We start from the raw sequence: 9,100 nt of genomic DNA on the forward strand, positions 1-9,100 counted from the left end.
TAGGTATAGAACTCTATGTACAGAGCCCTGTGCTAGGTACTGGCAAAAAATAGAAATGTTTTAAAGTAAGTTTCTGCCTTCCAGGATCACTGGAGATATTTGACATAAATAACTTTTTCCAAAAGTTTAAAAATGAATGAAAAGACAGAAATGGAACCGTAGCTAATGGATCGCAGAAGGGCTTTATGATAGTGGAGTACCAAAATGTGTTTGGGGGCAGGTGAGAACAAGTTAGTAGTGAAGAAGAGACTGAAGGCATGAGGGGACAGTTTAAAAGGTATACAATTGCCCCACGTTAGATTGTGTGATAAAAGAAAGTTAAGCTTGACAGGGCTCCAAGATTTTGGTTGCATAGAGTTCAAGGGATTCAAGGAAAGAATAGGGTCCTATGGTCTAAAATTTCTTTAGCAAAGTCAGAGTCCAGGAGGAATGAAAGGCTCTCAAGAGTGACATCTCAAAAGCACAAAAGAAAAAGTTTCAGTGAGAAGGAAAAGGAGTTGTCTGAGGACACTCACATAGATGTACTCTCAGATTTTTGAAAGATGTATCCAGAATGTGGAAGCATGGGCAGATAAAATGAATACTAAAGTGTGACAGTTCTAAAAGAACAAGGTCAGGACCAATAAAGCTCAGAATAAGCCTAGGCTGGTAAGAAATGCAAAAGACACCTTTAAAAAGGCTTATTTTTTTTTCTTTTTAAGCCACATAGAGAAAGGAAAATCAAAGATGGGACCACTGCTTAGGGTGGATGGAATGAGGAAAATGGCCAGCTGATAAACAGTAATACTCAATTCTTATTTTGCTTCTGTTTTCTCTGCCATGGGTAATAATCTTCAGACAAGAAAGAACAGAATGAAGAAACTTCAAAAATGTGTTTAGTTTTTACTGTGTGCTAAGCTTTAGGGGTACATAGGAAATCATTACAATGCTCTTGAGCTCACATATGGGGCACATACATGTATATATAAACTACATGTACTGTATGTAATATACATTATATGTGTGCATTATATACATGCATATGCATGATACATAGATATGTCTAATATACACCAAATGTGTGTGTTACATATGTGTATATGTATACATACATATGTACATGCATATAATGTGTATAGTATATATGTCCCAAAATCATAATGTGAGCTTGAGAGGAAGTAATATAGGAGCTCATATACAGAATGTCGCCACCAGTCTTAGAGTAGGAATTATAGCCCAAATGGATGATCGTTATCAGCCATGAGTTCTAATTATATTTATTCTGGGGTATAATTTGCTCCCCAAGATAGAGTAGATGGACTTCATGAGGTTCAAAGAACAGGTTTAGGCAGAATGAGGCTGAAGGAACAAAGTCTAGGAGGTTATGTATAGAGAAAGGAATTTTAGCATTGAAGATCATGAAAACAGAACAGTTGTAAGCGATGCTGGTATTGAAGTTGTGACCATCACCCTAGATGAATGCCATGGCAAAAAGATGTATATTGTGGGAGTTGAGAAGGCTAATGAATTAGAAGGCCAAGGTGTTCAGAGGAATACCACTGTGCATATTGAAGTCCATAAGGATGAGGACAGGGTTTGGTGATGAAAGAAGACATTAAGCCAAGTACTGAATTATCTGAGAGAGGAAGGAGAATACCAGGAGGGCAGCGTATAACTGCAACAAGAATCTAGACCAGCTGCTGTAGGTGGACCACATGAACCTCAAAGGAGAAATTTCTGATCAACGGCAGCAGAGGAAGGATTTCTCTTGAAGTGGCAATCAATCAGTAAACATTTATTAAGCGCCTATGAGCCAGGCATTGTACTGAGTGCTTGGGGGTACAAAAAAGAGGCAAAAGACAGTCTCTGTCCCAAGGTGCTCACAATCTAATGGGGGGAACATTAAGCAAATAAATATGCGCAAGCAAGCTACATGCAGGATAAATAGGAAAGGCCCTAGAATTAAGAGAGGTTTGGAAAGATTTCCTATAGAAGATGAGATTTTAGTTAGGACCTAAAGGAAGCCAGGGAAGTCAGTAGACAGAGTTGAAGAGAGGTCATTCCAGGCATGGGAGACGGCCAGAGAAAATGCCCAGAGCCAAGAGATGGAGTGGTTTGTTCATGGAACAGCCAGGAGGCCAGTGTCACTGGATCAAAGAGTATGTGTTGTGGAATACGATGTAAAAAGACTGGGAAGGTAGGAAGGGGCTGAGTTATAAAGGATTTTGAATGCTAAAACGGAGAATTTTGTATTTGATCATAGGCACAACAGGCAGCCACTAGAGTTTACTGAGTGGGGAGTAATACATTAGACCTTTGATGTAGGAAAATCACTTTAGTTGCTGAATGGAAAATGGATTGAAGTGGGGAGAGGCAGGCAGACCTACCAGCAGGCTATTGCAATAGTGCAAGTACGAGGTGATGATGATTTTCTCCAGGGTGGTGGCAGTTTCAGAGGAGAGAAGGGAGCAGAGCAGGAGAAAGGAAAGAGAGGAAGAAAGCAGAATATTAGATGTTACAAAGGTAAAATTGACAGGCCTTGGCAAGAGATTGGGGGATGAAAGAGAATGAAGGATCCAGGATGACTGCTACATTGTGAACCTGAGTGACTGGGAGGATGGTGTTACCCCCTACAATAATGGGGAAGGTAGGAGTAGAGGAGGGTTTGGGAAAGATAATGGTTTAGCTTTGGACATAATGAGTTTAAGCTGTCTGAAAGGCAGCTGAGGATGCAAAATTGGAGTTAAGCAGAGAGATTGGGTCAGGACAGAGAGATCTGAAAATCAGCAAATCCATGGGAACTGAGATTGCCAATTGAAGTAGTATAAAGGAAAAAGACCCAGGAAAGAATTCTGTGGGACACCCATGGTTAAAGGGTGTGCTCTGGATGAGGAGTTAGCAAGAGAGACTGAGAAGGAATGGTCTGATAGGTAGGAAGAAAAGCAAGAGAGAAGAGATTATCAAGGAGAAGAGGGTGATCAACAGTGACAAAGGCTGCGGAGGGATACAGGAAAATGAAGATTGAGAAAAGGCTATTGGATCTGTCAATGAAGACAACTGGTAACTTTGGAAAGAACAGTCCCAATGGAATGATAAGGTCAGAAGTTTGATTGTTAAGAAGGATTCTTGGAAGGGGTTAAGAAAAGAGTGAGAGGAGAGAAAGTTACTGTAGGTGGCCTTTTCAGGGAGTTTAGTCACAAAGGGCAGAAGGGATGTATGATATAGTTGTTGTGTTCGTCCTTCATTTTCGAAGAGGACCATGACATCAGGACAATGATAACATGACGTGCAGTTGACTTCGATTTGCATGAAGGAGGGCTATGCAAGGTCACCAACCTCACTTTCTCCTCCAGAGGCATCTGGGTCCAGTGCCCTTATATTCATCAGGACTACTAGAGATGGCCCAGGATGCAATGGGAGACCCTGGCCCTTTCACGCTAAGGCCTTTTCAGGTTCTCATTTTGAGTGAGGTAACACCCATTCAGTGTAGAGGCTTCTTTAAGAAGCGAGTCAATGGGTGGTCCCTTTAACTAGAAAAAAGGAAAAAAAATCAAACTGGGAGGGGAAGACCCTAAGAGTTGTCTGTGCTCATCCTTTGTTTTCGAAGAGGACCATGATATCAGGAAAATGATGACATGACTTGCAGTTGTATATCACATAGAAATCAGAAATAGTAGGATCGAGGATTTTTTTCAGGATGGGGGAGTCATGAGCATGGGGTTTTTTTTAGGCAGTAGGGAATGAACCAGTAGACAGAGACTGGAAAATAAGTGATAGAATAGGGTGACAAAGGGGGCGGTCTGTTGGAGGAGACAGGATGGAATGGGATCACTTGAGCAGGTAGAGGTGTTAGCCTTTGTAAGGAATAAGGCCACTTCATTGTGTGAGACAGGGATGAAGAAGTGGTCAAAAGCATCTGATTCATATAAGATGAGAAAGAGGAGACAAGAGAGAGTTCACAATGAATGGCTTCAATTTTTTTTATGTAAAATATGAGGCAAGGTTTTCAGCTGAGAGACTGAGGGGAGGGAGAGCCTTGGGAGACTTGAAAAGGGATGGAAAAGGTTTGGAAGAGCCACTATAGAGTGGGATAGAGAGTTAAGACAAGTATAATAAGTTTTCCTAGCAGCAGTAAGGGCAGCGAAGAGCAAGGAATTTTCCATCTCTTCCTCTTGGTCTCATGTATAGAGACTGTGAGGGAGGGAGCATCCAGGGTTAGAGAGGATGATTGCAGGTATAATCTAAACTGAAAAGAATCAGGTTTCTGCTAGTGCCAGTTTATAAGAGAATGAGGTGAAGTTGTCTAGGAAAAAGAGGAATTTATTAAAAATATAGCCAAGGAGATTTCTGAATGGGAAGATGCATCTAAGCCTTCTCCTCACCACCCGAAAACTGCATGAATTATGCCAAATAAAGCACCAAACAAATTCCCCACATACTAATAACTACAGGAAAAAATAAACAACAGAAGATTATATCAATGATTCTGTTTGTGCCCTGCACTCTTCACAGTTCCCAGTCAAGGGCCCCAAGCCTCACCTTACTTTGGTCATATCTATTATGGCCTCTTGGAGGCTCCCCTCAAGTAATGACTCATCTAGAATGGAAAGACATATGGGAGACAGGTCTCAGGGATCATGGGAAAAGGCGATGCACTAGGTCACAGTGTCCATATCCTCAACAAATTCTTCACTGAGATTTAGGGATGCATCGCACTAGTAACAGATAGGCTCTCCCACTCAACTCAGGAATACAGAGGGATCTTCAGAGTATTTTATAGGTCGTAGGATAGATAAGCTACATGTAGAAAGCAAAGAGCAGAAAAAGAAATTCAGGTGGCCCTCTAGAGCCTATAAGGAGAATCCAGAACTGAAGGAATTGTGGGAACTGAGTGAACCACACTGACTCTAGCTCAGTTCCCTTTCCATTCAATTATGGATCTAGTACAGCTTCTGTCTTGTGAGAAAACTTTATTCAATTGTGAGAATTGTGAGAAGGCATTATTACATTGTTTGAAGTTATCCCTGCATGTCTGGGAAGTTGTACCATCTCTATCTGCTTCTTAGATACCCCTTAACTAAGGACCTAGGTTATGCCGACCAAAAACCCAGTCAGGTACGATGATTGATGCAAGGAGTTTTCTCACAATTATACATCTCAAGCAACCCACGTCATGGCCACACACTGGTCAATCAAGTTATTGTTTCCATGTTCTTTTGATTGAATACAGACACTTGCGGGGAATGGAACACCTCTTTTTCTGATTTCAGGGAATTGCACCTGTTCATTCTCCTCCTTTCAACTTGGAAAGTCCCTAATCTTTCCTCCAGTTAAGAATCAAATTACCTAATTTCGCATCATGATTCATTGTTTTCTTTTGATTTATTGGCCTTATTTTATTAATTGCTTTTAATAAATAAAATCTGTTTCACTCTGTATTCAAGGTCTTTGGACTGACTGGGGAATCCATTGGCCTCTTTATTATGCCTGTTTTGCTAATAAATCTTAGAGCTCAGATTGATTCCTCAGTTGTTATTGATCATTCACCACAGAATTCTAAGCCTGAACACTAAAGCTGGCAGCACCCAAGCCCAACCTAACCAAAGCCTTCATCCAGGCCCCTGATTGCCAGAGCCAGAGACAGCAACTTCAGGGCATTCTGGGCTAGTCTAGCATGACACTCCCTGCCTGAGCCAAACAGCTCCTGGGCCCAGCCTGATTATTTTCTAAGCTACTGACTGCAGAAAATGAGCCTGGAAGAGCAGCTTTGAAGAATTCTTAGGTAGTTCTAGCTGAACTTTCTGTCTGAGTCAAACAGAGCCAGAGCTCTGCTCAACAATGACCAAACGGAGTCCAAACTAAGCCCAAAGAGTAGCTTTGAGAGTTCTAGGCAGAGTCTAACATGGCAAAATCTAGTCCAAGCAGTCCCTGAAAACTGAGCAGGAACCCAGCATGAAAGTAAGCCCTGACTCTGGACATAAGGAGAAAGGACCCCAAAGTAGAGCCTACAGCAAGGAGAGGTACTGGAGTTCAGTGACAAAAGGAGCCTCCAGGGAGAGCCTAACTCTGTAAACCCTTAGTTCCTTGAAAGAAGGACTTAAACAAATTGTCATGCATGAATTTGATGGAATATTCATATGACATAAGAAATGATGAAATGAACAAGTGCTTATAAGTGGATAGAAAGGAGTGGATAGAAATAACTACAGGAAAGGCATTACAGATAAAACAATAGACTAGAAAAAAAAGAAAAACTAGTAAACAGATGAAAGTATCCAATAAAATGGATAAATACTATAGAATATTTATAGAATACTATATATAAATATAGAATAAATGTAATAGAGTGAATGCCTGAGTGAGAGGAAAGGGTTCTAGAAAATTAAAATTAACCCCCCCCCCAAAGTTATAATGGAACAATGGTCAATAAGAGCATTAAAAGAATTATAGGGATAGAAATTAGGATAGCAACTAGAGCTCTCAAAAAAGAAATCTAAAGATCAAAAGAGTAGAGAATTTAAAGCAAATGATAGAAAAGCTCTCCAAAACAGTAGATTCTAAGAAGAAGACAAAAGCACATTCAGAACTCAAAAAATTAAGAGGTAAAAGAAAAATTGAAAGAAAAAATCAAAAGACAACAAAGAGTAGAACAAATGAACCCTCTATTAGCCAAAGCAATTGACTTTGAAGTTAAAATGTGCAAGGATAATATAAAAGTAATAGGTCTTCCAGAAAGAAAACAAAACATATGAAATAGAAATCCTGGATACCATATCTCAGGAAATTATATAAGAATTTTGCCAAGAGGTATTGGACACGAATGTAAAGTACAAATAGACTCCATAACAGTCCCAACAAAAAGCAAATCTCAAGTTTAATTCACCAAGGAACATTGTCATCAAGCTTTAGAATTTTAATATCAAATCACAAATATTGCAGACAGCCAAGAGGAAGCTTTTCACATGCTAACATGAGAGTCTGAACCACCCTGAACATGAAGAATCAAAAGAAAATTTGGAATATGATATTCTAAAGTCAAAGATTGAATGGAGGCAGAGCCAACATGGCAGAGAAAAGGCAAGGATTTGCCTGAGCTCTCCCAAATTTCCAACGAAACAACTTTAAATAATGCCTCAAAACAAATTGTGGAACAGCAGAACTCACAAAAGGATGGTGTGAAACAATTTTCCAGACCAAGACAACTTAGCAGCAGCAGGAAAGGTCTCTTGCACCTAGGCAACACTGGAGCATATGCTGCGCCACCACAGACACAGGACACCCCAGGAAACCAGCAACAGGTCTTAGGAGTGACTGAATCAGCTTCAGCAGTGGCTGCTTCTGGAGTTCTCAGCCCACAGATGATAAAGGGGTCAGAAGGAGATTACAGGATTCCTTTTGTTGCCACTGGGCACAGGACTCTGTTGTGTTAGCGATACTCAGATCCAAGTCATAATCCTAGGTAGCAGTCCCAGTGTGAGGAGGAACAGTAGCAGCACACCAGAGTTTGAGTCTGCAGGGGAACAGGGACCCTGGTCACAGTTCAGGGAAGAAAAGAATGTTTAAGGTCACTCACAGACCAGAGCACAGGCCATCTTGGAAGAACTGAAAGCTTACAGACTCTTGGAATTAGCTCTGAAAACAGCCACATAAAAACCTGAAGCTTGGGACAGTGCCCTTGCAACCTCAGGAGGAGAGCCTGATTTTAATATAAAGTTAGAAAGTCAAGAAATAGGCTGGCTGAATGCTGATTAAAGCATATCGTTTGCCCTCTCTTTTTTTCCCCTTTTGTATTTGTTTTTTCTTTCTCATGGTTTCTTCCATTGGTTCTAATTCTTCTTTACAACATGATTAATATGAAAATAGGTTTGATATGAATATATATGTATAGCCTATATCAAATTACATGCCATCTTGAGGTGGGGGAAGGGGAGAGATGGGGAGAAAATTCAGAACTCAAAATCTTATGGAAGTGAATGTTGAAAAGTAAAAATAAATAAACATTTAAAGATAAAATAAAATAAAATGTGATACCTAGACCTGAAAAAAAAGAAATAGGGTGGGAAAAATGAGCAAGTAACAACAACAGAAAAGATCCTGACCATAGAAAGTTACTATGGTGACAGGGAAGATCAAAACATAAACTCAGAAGAAGACAACAAAGTCAAATTGCAACATCCAAAACCTCATGGAAAAATGTGAATTGGTCTCAGGCCCAAAAAGAATTCCTGGAAGAGCTCAAAAAGCATTTTAAAAATCAAATAAGAGAGGTAAAGGAAAAATTGGGAAAAGCAATGAGAGTGATGCAAGAAAATCATGAAAAAAGAGTCAACAATTTGGTAAAAGAGACACGAAAAAACCCAACAAAAGAAAATAACACCTCAAAAAACAAAGGGTAAAAGAGGCACAAAAATCCAATGAGGAGAAGAATGCCTTAAAAAGCAGAATTGGCCACATGGAAAAGATATACAAAAATTCACTAAAAGGCAAAGATCAATTTGCGCTACAAAATACCATATCCTGCAAAGTTGAACTTTATCATCAATGGAACAAAAAAGAACTTCAAACAAAAAAGAGAAATGGGAATCTTTCCTTCAAAAGAAACTAGAGGTGAGCAAAGCATTTGACATGCAAATAATTGAATAAAAGAAGCACGAGAAAGACAAACAAGTATTTATAAAAAGAAAAAACTAAGTTTAATCAGTGCTTACACACTTCTAGGACTAAACACAGCTTTGGATTTTCAAAAATTCTCATCTTTGTTTGAGGTCTATGAAGAGATTAAAGAGAATTTCTATAGATACATTTCAAAGAGAATCCAAGAAGCAAAGAGAGAACTCAATTTTTCCTTGAATTAGAATCAAAGTTCCACCATTAGTGAATTAACATGGTGGTGAAAGCGGAATACAAAGAGGAAGGTTATTCATGGAAGGGAATATAGGGAGGAAGGATTGTAGAGAAGGGAATCTAGAGACACTATCTTGCTGTGGTTCTTTTAGTCTCAACCTACCTGAGGGCAGTGGGACATTTGGAGAGCAGATCCAAAGCATTGGAAAATAGAACCAAGGTGGGTGAGAAAGCAGCCTGTGGAGAGAGTAAACTCTGAAGGCATCATGATATCACA

Source organism: Trichosurus vulpecula, chromosome 8 (genome assembly GCF_011100635.1).
Source record: "Trichosurus vulpecula isolate mTriVul1 chromosome 8, mTriVul1.pri, whole genome shotgun sequence".
Taxonomy (NCBI): Eukaryota; Metazoa; Chordata; class Mammalia; order Diprotodontia; family Phalangeridae; genus Trichosurus; species Trichosurus vulpecula.